Consider the following 15698-nt stretch of genomic DNA (forward strand, 5'->3'; position numbering starts at 1 on the left):
TATATAGATATATACACACACACGTGTATGCACATATATATAAACAATTGAAAGGGGGATATGGGGTTTAGTATTGCACATAAAAGATGCCCCTATAAAAAATGTGGCATCTTTTATGTGCAATAGTGCATATCGCTCAAAACACTGTGGTAATGCAATTAACTACAAAGTATTAGTTCAGTGTTGTGTATGTCCTCAATTAGAGGTTTGCACCGTCACTCCTCATCCGCACTCTGCGTCTCCAAAACAAGGTACCACCACCTCTCCTCATGTGTTATACCCTTAAGAAAAACTGCTCACCTATTCCACAGACTTCTGAAACAAGGTCTGGATATAGCTGGTCCCATTTCACCCTCCGGTTGGCAGGGACCCACCTCCAAGCTCTTGTTTATTAAAAACTACTAATTATTGAAATTATTATTAAAAACATGTTTATTAAAAACTAATCCCAATGAATGACATGTATTCATGGTATTCATTGTGAGTAGTTTTTAATAAACAGGTTTTTTTATATTTACTACAGACTGCGCTATGATCCTTTGTTTAATTTCTTGCATGAGCGCCTAATAGCTAAAGAGGATTCTGATATAAGGAAGACTCGGAGCTTGGAGGGGCATCCCCACCGACCAGAGGGTGAAAGGGGACCAGCTATATCCAGTAGGGATGCACCGATACCGTTTTTTTCGGTATCGAGTATAAGTACGGATGTTTATCTTTCAGTACTCGCCGATACTGAATACTGATACCGGTACTTTTCAGGAGTCATTACCTGACGCCCGGCTTGCTGATTGTCCCGGAAGCTGGCTTCATGCTGTTTGGCCTGTTCAATGCTGATTGGCTGGGAAGCCAACTTCCTGGCCAATCAGCATTAAGCTGGCCAAGCAGCATGGAGCCGGCTTTCCAGCCAATCAGGAAGCCAGGGCGGCAGGAAATTACCCTCCTCCCGACATCCTGATTGGCCGGCAGCACTGCCTTCAGAGAAAATCTCCCTTTGACCAGAAGTTCCAATATCAGGGGTAAGTATCGGAGCAATTGGGCGAGTACAAGTACTATCTAGACCTTGTTTCAGAGGTCTGTGAAATAGGTGAGCGGTTTTTCTTGAGGGTATAACACATTAAGAAAGGTGCTGGCACCTTGTTTTGAAGACACAAAGGGGTCTATTCACGAAGCAGCCGAAGGATCTAGCCGTAGCTTCGGCTGATCCTTCGGCTAGCTTCAGCCCCAGGACCCCTTTGGTTCAGTAGAACCGAAGGGCTGCTTTACGGGCTATTCATGATAGCCCGTACAGCTCCCGAAGTGGGCCGAACGGCTAAGTCGAGCCGAATGCATATGCCTCGGCTTGACTGAGCCGAGGTGAAAGGCGAAGCTGGCCGAGCGGCTGGTCGACAGCCTGCTTCTAACAGCTGGGCGGAGCCAGCCGTGATCTTACGGCTGGCTCTGGCCACTTGCAGAGAGATCAGCGTCCCTGGTTACCATCTAACCATTGACACTGATCTCCAGACAGCCTAACTCTCCCGGGCGCTCCGGGAGTCTCCCGCTCCCGGCCACCCAGGGGAGAAACACTTCCTCCAAGAAAGGTTTACTCTGCTCGAACGAGCAGAGTAAACATTTCCCTGCTTTTTCTTTTTTTTTTTTATTCCGACATCGAGCCGTTGGCTGCCCTCCGAATAAAAAAAAAAAATGTTCGCCATAGGAATGCATTGCTAGATTCCTATTGGCTATTTCAATTTGCAATACCCAATAGCAATTTAGCTATTGCACCCGCCTACTGCTGTTGTCAATCAGCAGAGGGGACCTGCAGTTCTCCATCAGGTCCCCTCTAGTGATTGACAGCAGCAGAGGGCGGGTGCAATAGCTAGTTTGCTATTGCATATTGAAATAGCCAATAGGAATCCAGCAATGCATTTGTATGGCGAAAATATATATATTTTTGATGGCAGCAGAACCGCCCGCCAATAGAAAACAGTTGGGTGGAGCTAGCTGTCACTGCTAGCTCCGCACAATCGTTTTCTTTTTTTCTACTTTATTTACTATTTTTCTATTCTGCTCGGTGCCACAGAGGGACCGAGCAGAACAGCCGAGTCGAATGTCGCACAGCGGCATTCGGCTATTTACTCACTGCTGTTCGGCATCTATGAGAATAGACCGAACAGCAGCAAGTAGCCTGCCGGAGGCGAGTCGTACTCCTTCTGCACCCGAGGTACAGATGATTTCAGCCGATATACGGCTGAAATCAGCCGTACAAACCTGAAGTGAATAGCCGTTGAGCCGTTCTGCTCACTTCACTTCGGGTTGGTCGTTCACTCGGCTGCCTACGGCAGCTTAGTGAATAGACCCCTAAGAGTGTGATTGGGGAGTGATGGCGGAAACCTCTAATTAAAGACATACACGAGACTGCACTAATTGGAGAACTTTATAAGTGTTTGGATTGCACTATAAATGTGAATACAGTTTTTGTAGTTAATTGCATTGCTGCAGGGTGGTATATATTGCTCTGCCAATTGAGTTAGGAATACACTGATTTAAATCATTCATTATACATGGACATATGTGGTAAATTGTGGGTATTGGGAGGATGGCACCATATACTCAATTTTTGTTTAAAACTTTATACATTGGGTGCACACTGCTTATGAATCTTATTGGTGCAATGCAGGCTGAAGTACAGTAGTTTTTGGAGATTAATAGTGCATATCTGGGGATCTGTGGTACACTGGTATCTTTTATGGGGGCGTCTTTTATGTACAATAGTGCATATCTGGAGACCTGTGGCACGCTCCCAGGTATGCACTATTGCACATAAAAGATACCCCCACAAAAGATGCCACAGGTGACCCAGGAATGCACTATTGCACATAAGTCAAATGTTTCTTTAATCACAAAATATATGAATAGTGTATACTCTACAAAAAAATAGCTGCAAGGGGCTAGAGTGTTTTGGGTTTGGCTTGAAGAAAAGGTGGCAGCCCTAACATAAAGCCAGACATAATTTCCTTCATATCTAAACCCAGGAACGAAAATGTAATGTATTTGAGCTCAGTCCGTAGATGTGGCTGCACTAGCTTTCTAAATATATACTCTCCCCCCTTCTCAGGTAGTTTTAGAGCCATACTGTGAATTCAGGTTTGAATACACTGACATTTCTTACATATATCAGGAGTGATTCTAAGTATGCTTAGTAGGTAGTAATCATTGTAGGCAATTACCTTATTTTCTCAGTGCCACAGTTATCTAATTTGTTTCCTCTAGCTGTCACCCATTTAGGCCTTTCTGATTTCCCTTTTCAGTATAAACATAAGTGGGTCTATTTAAAAACGCGAAAAATAAATAATTAGTGTTGACTGTACTGGGATTCTTGTATAAATGGCAGTATTTTTGTCTTTAAAGAAAACCTGTACAAGGGAAATATATAGGATGCCAATGAGGACCTTCTTCTGAAGATACTAGCTTCCTGGCTGATCCAATGGTGTTAGTATTTTCAGTCCATGACCTGCAGCAAGTCAAGCCAGAGAAGTCAGAACTCTTGATATGCCTACCTGTTCCAGGTCAGTAACTTAGAAAGTATTGAAGATAGTGGATCAGCAAATAAGCCAGATAACCAGGCGTTTCAGAAAGAAGTCCGCATTGGCAGCCCCATATTTTCCTCAGTACAGGTTTCCCTTCATATTTAAAATGGTAATCTAAAAGATTGCTATATAGTTAATTGCTTCTGCTCACTTCTATGTGCTTTGTGTACTTAATGATGCAGCAGTACTAATCTCTTTACTGATCTCTAGATATGCTGACTGCATCAAGAAGAAATGCCCAAAGCATCAGACTGATGCTCAGTCACTGCAAGTTAATTTTTATCAAGGACAGAGAGGTGCCATCACCTTCTAATGTCTTGAAATGAATTAGCGTCTCCAATTTAACACATGGATGAGTAATAGCAGTGTAAAGCAAGGTGTATTTTTATGTTCTGAATCCATGATTACTAAGCAAAATAATCACTGGTGAGAGATGTGACATTTAAAAAGGCATGTTCAGATATTTAAGGGCTCATTTATACTGCTCGCCTTACCGTGCACTTTGCAATGCCCGCGCAACAGAATAGTTTGGGGCACATGTTCACTTACACACTGATTTTGGCTTATTGTAGAAAAAAAATCTGACCTGCTTTACTTTTGGATGTGTTGCCCTGTGGTTTCTATTCACATACTGTAATAGGATCCTATTAAATGCTTCAGTACATTTAAAAAAAAACATGGCACTGTACGTTCCCATGTATGTTATGGGGTGAATGTGCCCTTAAAGTGATTAAAAAGCTTAAATTTGTATTTCAGTCATTGCTGCTTCTTTTCCTTTACCTGCAGAATGAGCTTGTCCCCTGGCCACTGGTTCTAATATACACTTATAGGGTGGCTCCTTTCCCTTGCAGGGTTCAATGGAGCCACCCATGCATACACACTCCTTGCTGGAACTATGTCCAAGTTTCCTTGGGCCCACAGAAAGTAGTAGCTCCAACAGAAATTCCCTTTACCACCTTCCTCCCTACGAGTAAATGCTAGAGGACACTGGAAGCCTACGCAGTCCCTGTGCATGTGAAGCACTCAGGGCCTGGAATTCACTACACGGAAGTTCAGAGAACCTGGAACTGGCAGTCATGCCTCCCAACTTTCTTAGATGAGAAAGAGGGACACCTTCCAGCAAATTTAGGCAAAGGAAACACCCCTGCCATGCCCCCATTTATGTGGACATTTAACAATTTAAATGCCAAAAATGATTGGTTAAACCCAAATTGTTTTTTTTACCATTATGTTTCCTTTATACTGGCTTTCACAGCACACAAATCCAAATGAGAGACAGTTGGGAGGTATGCTGGCGTTGGTGAATGCTAGAGTATGTAATGTTTGGGCACACATTGAGAGCAATAATGTCCGGTGTCATGTATTAGTCATTGTTTTGAATACATTTCATGTTCATGAAACCCTTTGACATTATCATTGGGTCTCTGTGCTTGCGAGCGGTACTGTGCAATGCTATTCCGATACAGTGTGCTGTGTTGTGGTGAAAAATATCTCGATACCACACCAATATTTTTTTTTCAGTGGCATCAATAAAGACTTCAAAAACACTGCCTCGGCATAGCTGCTATCCTTATTGACATATCCTCAGCAATTGCAGTACTCGATTAGGAATTAAAAAATACTAGTCTTGGGTTATTGCATATTCCCTGTGCAAGGTTTATGTGGGAAACTGTACAAAACATTACTCCTCTTCACAGGAGACTCATTTTACATCATGGATGGTTACTTTCGTTTTGAAGCTTGACACTCTTAACCCTATCCCTCTCCTGAGGGATCTCGTGGCCCACCAAATCAACAGAAATCTGTTCCTACTGCTCCTTTACCATTTAAAGACTCTTCAGTATCCTTCAGTTGTTTTGGACCCTACTCACGACAGTAACCCTTATGTCCACTCTAATGAATTATTTCCTGGCATACCCATTGTGGAACCCTCAGGAGGCAATCACTGAAGAGTGTCAGTGTCTTTATTGCTCACACTTCTAGCCAAGCTTCTTGTTGGCCACCTTAGATGGTCCAAATATTTTTTTGTTTTTTTCAGGCAGTTGTTCCACCTGTTTATTTTATGGTGGATGTTTGGTTGTCCTCCCCACTAACTGAAGCTCATAATTCTTCAGGTAGCAGTTTCCCCTTACTGGTGATTACCTGTCCGAATCTGGAGCAATAGGTTAATCCTCAGTGCCCTTCTCCTGGGTTGTTGCAAATTCCTATTTGACATTGGCTCTCCTAAAGTTTCAAACAGGTGTTGTTCCCTTCAGATACTTGGCTGGCTTAAGATGGATTGTTCGCTCCAACCTCCTGAAGGTAAAAGAATAAACCAGTCGTCTAAGAATTATTAAAGTCATGTGTCCCTTAATAGACTTTAAGAAAAAGATTTCATAGTAAGTAGAAAAATCTTTTGTGGCAAAAAAAACTGCAACCCTATTTTGTGTAGAGTGCTCAAAAAAAGGAAGGTTTTTTTTTTTTTTATATAAAGGTGCCTATATACCTTACGATTATGGTACGACTTTCGTATGGTACGATTTTCGTATGCAATCGACTTTTCGGACAATAATCTTATGTGTGCATTGCAGTGTCCGACTGACAGTACTGTAAAATCGTACGACTTTTGACGGTCAAGCATGTTTGAAAACTTTGCTAGATCGTACGGTTTTCGCAAGGTTGCTGGCGTTTCTGTCCGTCAAAAGTCATACGATCTACACTGCGCTTGCGCTAACGAAAATACTGCAAATCAATTACCGCATTTCGTCCAGGTGCTTTTCCTTAATTACGGCTAAACTAATCTTGCGATCATCGGGGCATGATGGGGCTGCCGTACGAAAATCGTACGACTATTCGATCATCGGACGAAAAGTTTCGTCCGATAATCGTAAGGTGTATGGGCACCTTTTAGAGTTTGGTTCTACTTTAACGTCTGATAGGTTAATTGCTAACACTCTCTACAGTTGTTTGATGCAATTATGAGCCTAAAAGTAGCCAAATCTGCAAAATACTGTAGTAAGTGAGTAACCAGAAACAAACCAAAAGAATTAAAATAAACAGGTAATGCAGAATATATGACTGACAGCTTCTAGATAATAATTTATCTTCTTTTTCACATTGGGGATATTTCCCTTTACTTCATATCCCGAGGACAAGACAGGAAATCTCTCTAAAGCCTTGGTTCTCAACTGGTGGGTCATGACCCAAAAGTGGCTCACGACCTCGTGTTCAGTGGGTCACCGTATGCCTTCCACTTTTCTAGGTGAGAGGCTTCTTGGAGCACGGTCAGTTCTCAAGCTGAGCAGCCATTCAGAATATGCTGCCTGGGCTGCCTTGCGCTGGGTGTCCGCTTGAGGTGGGGTGGGGTGAGCTGGGAGTATGGCAGCAAGGAAGCTCCATCCATACATGCAATGCTTACAGCTCCCTCGCGTGTCCTGTAGACACAACAGTTTAGGATTATAAGTATAAAGGTGCCCATACACTGCACGATTATCGTACGATAATCGTATGCGATCGGGTTTTCGTACGATAATCGAGCAGTGTGAACGGAGACGTGCGACCGTTTCTACTGTACGGTCGCACGTCTTTTGTCGAACCAGCATGTTCGAAAACCAGCCGGGAATCGTACGATTCTCGGCTGGTTAGAACGGTGCTCGGAAGATAAATGCTGAACGGGCCGGTGTGCGCACGCGCACACTGCCCGTTCAGCATTGCGGTCATCGGAAGCCCGCCCCTCAGGAGGGCGGGCTTGCGATGATCGAGAGTGCGATCTGCCTGTCCAAGATAGGCAGATCGTACGTTTTTTTAATCCCTTTACAACCATCGCAAGACTAAAGTCTTGCGATGGTTGTAGAGTGTATGGCCACCTTTAGACTACTACTGGGGCAATCATTAGTCCTAGTATCTCCAGTACCTAGAATAGGGAATGTGAAGTCGGATTGTCTTCTCTGAAGACTACAGACAAACATTTATTTTCATGCAAATGCATATTCTCCCTGTATTTAGTTTTGGTCACTGTGTTGTATGTAGGTAAGAGCTCTATACTAGTAAAATAATAATGTTCATTACATTTGTCAAGGTGGTGGTTATAAAAATGAAACTATTACAAAAGGTATTTTAGCTCCAAAACACTAATATTTTCCGTATCTGATGTCTAGTCTGGTTTAAAACCCTGAAATCCTGCAAGGCTCTTCTGTTTTCGTATTCTGCAAGGCTCTTCCGTTTTTATATTCTGAGATTCACAGTTTTATAGAAGATTAGTAAATCTGCTGCTTGCCAGAAGGGAGAATTGGTCCAGCAACCTAACTACTAACCAGTACCCTTTATCAACCCATGACAAACACAGGAATACAGTAATTCTTAGAAATGTGGGTTATATGCAGTTGCCTACTGGCCAGTCCACTATAACCCTGCCTCTAACCATCATGCCCTAACATTATTCCTTCTTTTTTATTACAGGAAGGTCACACACCAGCATCTCATTGCCCTGTCCAAGGGCTAACTCACACAGGCAGCTGAAACCACTACTCCCACAATACACTAAATGTCCGTATCACACAAACATGCAAATACACACTTTCTGGATGAAATCCAACCAGTATGATTTCAGATTGTGGATAGCAAAACACTTTGAGAAAAATCATACAGACACTGGAAAACGTTTAAACTCGATAATCAGTTCTAGGTGGAAATGCAAACCAGGACCCCCACACTTAAAAACAAGAATGTTAACTACTGTTCTCTTCACAGCTTGATCCTTTCCTCACTTTTGTTGTTTTGGAGCGATTGACACGTTAACATCAGGCCAACATATAATTATCACTCTTGTGTTCACTCGTATGTGCCCAGAGACTAAGTATTATAATTTAGAGCAGGGAAATGGGATTTCATATTATCTTATAGTTCACAGTTTGGAAGTGTGATTAATCATGATGCATGTTTATTACTAGAGATGAATGAATAATATAAAATCTGCTCATCTGGTAGTTTGCCAGTCTGCTTGCGCGATCCAAGTTTGTCAGGTTTGGATCCACTGCTGTTTGGGATTTTGTTTAATCCTGTTTTTTTTTTGTTTTTTTTTTACAGTGCTCCCCCTAGAGATACCACCCCATGAAGGCTCTCAACTATGCTAAGTAATAACAGCAATTATTCCATTCAGCATTAGGCTGGTGCTTCTAGAGGGATCAGAAAAATATCTCCTAAAATACTAGCCTGGTTCCAGGGAATATTAGGCTCTTCCAAAACAGCTATTACTCCAGAAATCCTTAGGTTCTTCTGCACCATTACCCCAATCGGTTTATGTGCAACCTATGAGCCTGTTGCAGTGTTTTTCTGTGGAATCACCTAAAGAAAAGCTCTATATTCCGGAAAAGTACAATAACTCATCCTCCCAACCCACTCCCCTCCCCTACAAAAATATCCCCCACCCCAACTGCTTACTTACCTTAGTAGAACAGCCACAGTGCCACTGGATGCTCCTCTGCAGTGAGCCTTGTAGACTTTGTATAGGGCCATTTTTCAAGACTGGAGGCACTGCAGAGATGGTTCTCCTTGTGCAGGTAAAAGGGGCTAGAGGGATAGGGGTAGGTGGGTTTGGGCACTTTTTCTGTATTTACACTAAAGCTGAGCATACGCTATTCCTCCCTCCTCTATTACTAGTGTTGTTTGAAGATTTGTTGCCGGCTTTGTTCATTTGGAGATCTTCCAAGCGGCTCTTTGATCATCTGATCATGGGAAGCTGGCTGGAAGGGTGATGAAAAAGGCACCCACTGTGCATAATTCAGCTGGTTTCTGTAGAACCAGCGAAAATTTGTAACAACAACCAAATATTTTTTCAAGTTTTTTGTACGGAGTGAGGAAGTGTTAAAATTCCTATCATGTTTTCACTACCATCTGTGTTGCCAATTAGTACATAGATCTCACTTCCTGTGTCATTGACACAACAGGAGGTGAAAGGAAATCTATCCACAGTAAGGAAAAATTCCAGCTTTCACAGTTGTTACCATTACAGGAGTCTCTATTAGATTTCCTTTTGCCTCCAGTTCCAGTAACAACTCTAATGGGGCATATTTATAAAGAAGAGAATTGGACATTCACTAAACACTCACTACAGGTGAATTTTTACAGGTTCATGCATTTTAAGTGACAGTGATTGATTCACAGCCAGTGAATGTTTGATAGTCACATTTACTTATTTATAATTAGGGTTGCACAGATACCAAGTTCGGTACAAGTACGAGACTACACTAGAGAAAAATTCAAAAGTTAGGAGGCAGCTGTCATTTATAAGGAGCACACAAAGCTCCTGGGATTTGTACATCTCTGTTTTAATGAATGATTTTGTTTTTATAAATATAAATAAAGGGATGCACAGATACCAGTTTTGCGAGTACGAGTACTGGTACTTGCCGAGTACTTACAAGTACAAGTACTGATGCATTTCTGTTTATTGTCATGTGACAGTTTTTCTAAAACAATACAGACTAATGATTTCAGGACAGCGGTGGAGTGCCAGAGCCAGGTCCCAGCTGCAACCCTGGTAGTTCTCATGAAAATGCCTAGTATCTGCACCTGTACTTTAAAAGTATCTGTGCATCCCTATTTATAATTAAGGATGCACCGATACTAGTATCAGTATTGGTGCCGATACTGAGTATTTGGGAGAGTACGGTACTCGTACTCACCCAAATGCTCCCAATGCCTATCCCAATACCGAAACTTCTGGCATCAGGAAGCCCAATGGCAAATCATTACATGCTGCCCGGCTTCTTGATTGGCCGGGAAGCTAGCTCAATGCTCCATCGTCAGGGAGCATGGAGCCAGCTTCCCGGCCACTTTCTAATTTAAGTAATTAACAGTAGCAGCATATGTTCTAAAGTGTTCAAATCTCCCATACCAGAGTGCCAGTAAATACTATATTATACTGTACATTCATTATGGGTATAAACCAGAAGAGATCATCAGCTGTATGCTTATTATCTTATTACTATAATGACCTGGATATTTAATAAAGAGTAAGCCTGGAATAGAAATGGATGCAGACAGATTGTGTCCGGGGACGATCCTCTATCTTGAACTGCAGGTAATTGTTCCCTGTATGATTATATGCGGACTACTGCTGACAGATGGGGCTGCTGTCAGCCTGTCATTAACTTAAACAGGCATAGCGGTGGTATCTATACAGACACGCATGGGTTTCCTGCTGCAAGAAACCGTAGGTGCAGCTTGCTGCAGGAATCCCCAGCCACAGCGTGTGATTGCAACATTAGGCTGCCCTTGCTGGCCTCCATCTGTAAATGTTAGCTGTCCTGCTGACCCAGTGACTTTAAAGTGACACTAAACTCAGCAGTTAAATCTTAAAAATGCATTCAAGTAACATAACTATTAACAAAAATATATCTTATTTGTGCATCACTTAGCTGTACATCCTCAACTCATCTCTGAATTGGTGCTGGCACTATCCTTCCTTCTGGAGGGTGGCTACTTTTGTTCCCCATGGTCCCTGTGTGTGTTGTAAAGTAGCCACCGCTCCAAGCTCGCTCCCGTGATGGACTACAATCTCAATACAAACTAGTAAACTAAACATGAGATTGTAGTCCATCACGGAAGTAAGCTTGGCACAGTGGCTGCTTTACAAAACACAGGGACCATAGAGAACAAAAGTAGCCACCCTCCAGAACAAAAGGACAGTGTCAGCATGAATACAGAGATGGTTTGAGGATCTACAGCTGAGTGATGATGCCCAAATAAGATACTTTTTTTGTTAATAGTTAGGGTACTTGAATGCATTTTTAAGATTTAGCTGCTGAGTTTAGTGTCAGTTTAATAATTTAAGACACTGATTTTGGACAAATAATGCAGCAAGTTCGAAGTTAGGACTTCCAAACTGCATTATTGTGCAAAACTGGGATTGCCTCTATTGATTGTCTCTATTGTTTCAGCTTGACAGCCAGGCAGCTAGCATGTTCAAAAGAAGGTCAGCAATGGCAGCCTCCGTATTTCTTGCATCACATGTATCTTGTAATTCCAATCAGTAAATTTGCTACTGGATTCCCTGCACAGGGACACTAAAGGTGCCCATACACCTTACAATTATCTGCAGATTTTCTGTGGTCAGATGGAAAAAGTGCAACAGATTGGCCCAGGTGGAGATTACTCCATCCACACAGTTTAGCGTAGATGGAGGAATCTGTTGCACCTTTTCCATCTGACCACAGAAAATCTGCAGATAATTGTAAGGTGTATGGCCAGCTTAACACTACCTATCAATAGCTAATTTATAAAAGACGCAAAGGCATATGAATTTTGTATAACCAGAGCTGGCATTCGACAAAGACCAGAAACAGGGCATGGTAACTCCAATTGTTGGGGTCCCTTATGATAGAAAAAAGGGTAAATGCTATAGGAGGGATCATTTATTTCGGGGAGGCATTGCAGACTAATGATGCTGATTCTGTGCATAATCAAATGCATCTAATGAATATAAATATCCAATAAAATACTTATTTATAAATACTACAGAATATACATTTGCAACAAACCAAACCCAACTTAGTTAATTCTGTGCTTAGTAATTTAGCTGAAGCTTGACAAGTAAATTTTAATGGGGGCCTTGAAAGTATATACTGACAAGGCTCTTTGTTTTCCGCTGAAGAGCACAATTAGTAAAATAATAGAGGATTGAATGTTTTCATTGACTGTTGCTAACTGTTCTGTGCTGGTAGATGACAGGAAAACCAGATGGAATAAGGTGACACACTGAGAACATTTGTGCACAGCAATCCATGGTAGTAACTGAACCCGGGGAGCTAAAAATATGCTGCAAACAAACATCAACAATCAAGGAAGATGGCTGAACTGATACAGACTTTCACAGGTTTAACGCATACACCCGTGCTTCTGATCTTTTGTTCTGGAATGATCAGGCCCTCAGAAGGTGTTTTGTAACATATACCCTACTTATTGATTTCCTCTGTGTTCACTGAGCTGTGAACTATGGTGTCTGTATCTGTATCTGAATCCTTTATAATGGTTCCAGAGTGCACAGGTTGTCTGACTTTGTATGAGCTTAAAGTGTATTATTACTTTTGCTGTCAGTTTTGGAAAACTCCACTCTGTTTGTTATGTGTTTCTTTTCACACAACATAGCTAAAAAAATATAAAAAAAACATTAACCTTTTTTAGATGTTTTTGTGAAGGCCTTTGTGCAGATTCCAGGCTACTCTGAGCAGTTTGAAAGTGAAAGTAAAAGGAAAAACTGAGGGACAGACTGAGCTTCCGCTCATTAACATACAATGTGTTTAAGTCTTAAACCCTTTGTTAAGACAGACCGTGTTCAAATCTAATTTACAACGGATAAGGAAATCTGCCAGCACAGTACAGACAGGGTTCATAGTTAGTCAGGTTGGAAAACTACACAATTCCATCGAGTTTAACCAATAGAGAGAAGAGAAAAAAAAGATAAAGAAAAACCTAAAACAACGCCATGCCCATAGTTACTGTTCTGTCGACGCTATACGTTACCCAGCGGCCTGTGTATAGCTAAACCCTCCTATTCTGCAATAAGCCAGACTGCATGAAATCTTGAAGCTTAATTAACAAAACAGGGTGGATGAAACTGGTAAAAGTAGAACATGAAACATGCAATTGGCATTTGAAAATACAAATAAAGTAACAGCTTACAAATATAAAGGGAAACAAGTCTGTAGCTACCAGCGATGCTGCTGTATGGGGAAACAGGATGTTTACTCCAAATGTGCTCAGGATGGCACTAGATTCTCCTTTCCTTGGTTCTAAGATGGAATCTTATTCCCAGAGTGCACTTAGTTCCTTCTTCTTGGGCTAGAGGTTGCTGGGAACCTACCATAGAAAAAGTGTCTGCTCTGTTGTAAATAGACTTATTCTCTACAGCACCGTCTTGTGGCTGAATTTGAGATGGCTGGTAGGTAAGGCAATAATATCCTGTCTGTGTGGACAGAACAGTTAACCACAGTTGATACAGAGGAAGGCAAAAAAAACCTATAAAGCATGGTTCAATGTGCTCCAACAGTGGGAAAAATTCCTTCCTGATCCATAAGACAATCGGATATTCCGTGGATCAACAATCTCTGGTGCTTAATATACCTATAAGAACTCAATATCCAGTAATATTCTGTGCATTTAGGAATACATCCAGATTTTTTTTTTTTTTATTAAACAGTTAACTGAGCTAGAACTAGCTCCTGGGGGAGTCTGTTCCACATTTTCACAGCTCTAACTGTGAAGAATCCTTTCCGTATGCAAAGGTTAAACCTCTTTTCCTCCAGATGCAAAGAGTGCCCCTTTGTCCTTTGCAGTGACCTTTAAAGTGAATCATTTGGAACCAAGCTCACTATATGGACCATTTATGTATTTATACATAAATACCCTCTTAATCACAAACAAAAGTAGCCACCCTCCAGAACAAAAGGACAGTGTCAGCATGAATACAGAGATGGTTTGAGGATCTACAGCTGAGTGATGATGCCCAAATAAGATACTTTTTTTGTTAATAGTTAGGGTACTTGAATGCATTTTTAAGATTTAGCTGCTGAGTTTAGTGTCAGTTTAATAATTTAAGACACTGATTTTGGACAAATAATGCAGCAAGTTCGAAGTTAGGACTTCCAAACTGCATTATTGTGCAAAACTGGGATTGCCTCTATTGATTGTCTCTATTGTTTCAGCTTGACAGCCAGGCAGCTAGCATGTTCAAAAGAAGGTCAGCAATGGCAGCCTCCGTATTTCTTGCATCACATGTATCTTGTAATTCCAATCAGTAAATTTGCTACTGGATTCCCTGCACAGGGACACTAAAGGTGCCCATACACCTTACAATTATCTGCAGATTTTCTGTGGTCAGATGGAAAAAGTGCAACAGATTGGCCCAGGTGGAGATTACTCCATCCACACAGTTTAGCGTAGATGGAGGAATCTGTTGCACCTTTTCCATCTGACCACAGAAAATCTGCAGATAATTGTAAGGTGTATGGCCAGCTTAACACTACCTATCAATAGCTAATTTATAAAAGACGCAAAGGCATATGAATTTTGTATAACCAGAGCTGGCATTCGACAAAGACCAGAAACAGGGCATGGTAACTCCAATTGTTGGGGTCCCTTATGATAGAAAAAAGGGTAAATGCTATAGGAGGGATCATTTATTTCGGGGAGGCATTGCAGACTAATGATGCTGATTCTGTGCATAATCAAATGCATCTAATGAATATAAATATCCAATAAAATACTTATTTATAAATACTACAGAATATACATTTGCAACAAACCAAACCCAACTTAGTTAATTCTGTGCTTAGTAATTTAGCTGAAGCTTGACAAGTAAATTTTAATGGGGGCCTTGAAAGTATATACTGACAAGGCTCTTTGTTTTCCGCTGAAGAGCACAATTAGTAAAATAATAGAGGATTGAATGTTTTCATTGACTGTTGCTAACTGTTCTGTGCTGGTAGATGACAGGAAAACCAGATGGAATAAGGTGACACACTGAGAACATTTGTGCACAGCAATCCATGGTAGTAACTGAACCCGGGGAGCTAAAAATATGCTGCAAACAAACATCAACAATCAAGGAAGATGGCTGAACTGATACAGACTTTCACAGGTTTAACGCATACACCCGTGCTTCTGATCTTTTGTTCTGGAATGATCAGGCCCTCAGAAGGTGTTTTGTAACATATACCCTACTTATTGATTTCCTCTGTGTTCACTGAGCTGTGAACTATGGTGTCTGTATCTGTATCTGAATCCTTTATAATGGTTCCAGAGTGCACAGGTTGTCTGACTTTGTATGAGCTTAAAGTGTATTATTACTTTTGCTGTCAGTTTTGGAAAACTCCACTCTGTTTGTTATGTGTTTCTTTTCACACAACATAGCTAAAAAAATATAAAAAAAACATTAACCTTTTTTAGATGTTTTTGTGAAGGCCTTTGTGCAGATTCCAGGCTACTCTGAGCAGTTTGAAAGTGAAAGTAAAAGGAAAAACTGAGGGACAGACTGAGCTTCCGCTCATTAACATACAATGTGTTTAAGTCTTAAACCCTTTGTTAAGACAGACCGTGTTCAAATCTAATTTACAACGGATAAGGAAATCTGCCAGCACAGTACAGACAGGGTTC

At 41.3% G+C, this 15698-nt stretch overlaps 1 protein-coding gene across 1 annotated transcript in view; it reads left to right on the forward strand.

The window, feature by feature from the left end:
- Nucleotides 1-15698, forward strand: part of LOC108784649 (G-protein coupled receptor 1-like) — a 401418-nt gene that overhangs the window by 134008 nt on the left and 251712 nt on the right. The window lies entirely within an intron of this gene.

The sequence above is a fragment of the Nanorana parkeri genome, unplaced genomic scaffold (assembly GCF_000935625.1).
Source record: "Nanorana parkeri isolate BGI_ZX_2015 unplaced genomic scaffold, ASM93562v1 scaffold122, whole genome shotgun sequence".
NCBI lineage: Eukaryota > Metazoa > Chordata > Amphibia > Anura > Dicroglossidae > Nanorana > Nanorana parkeri.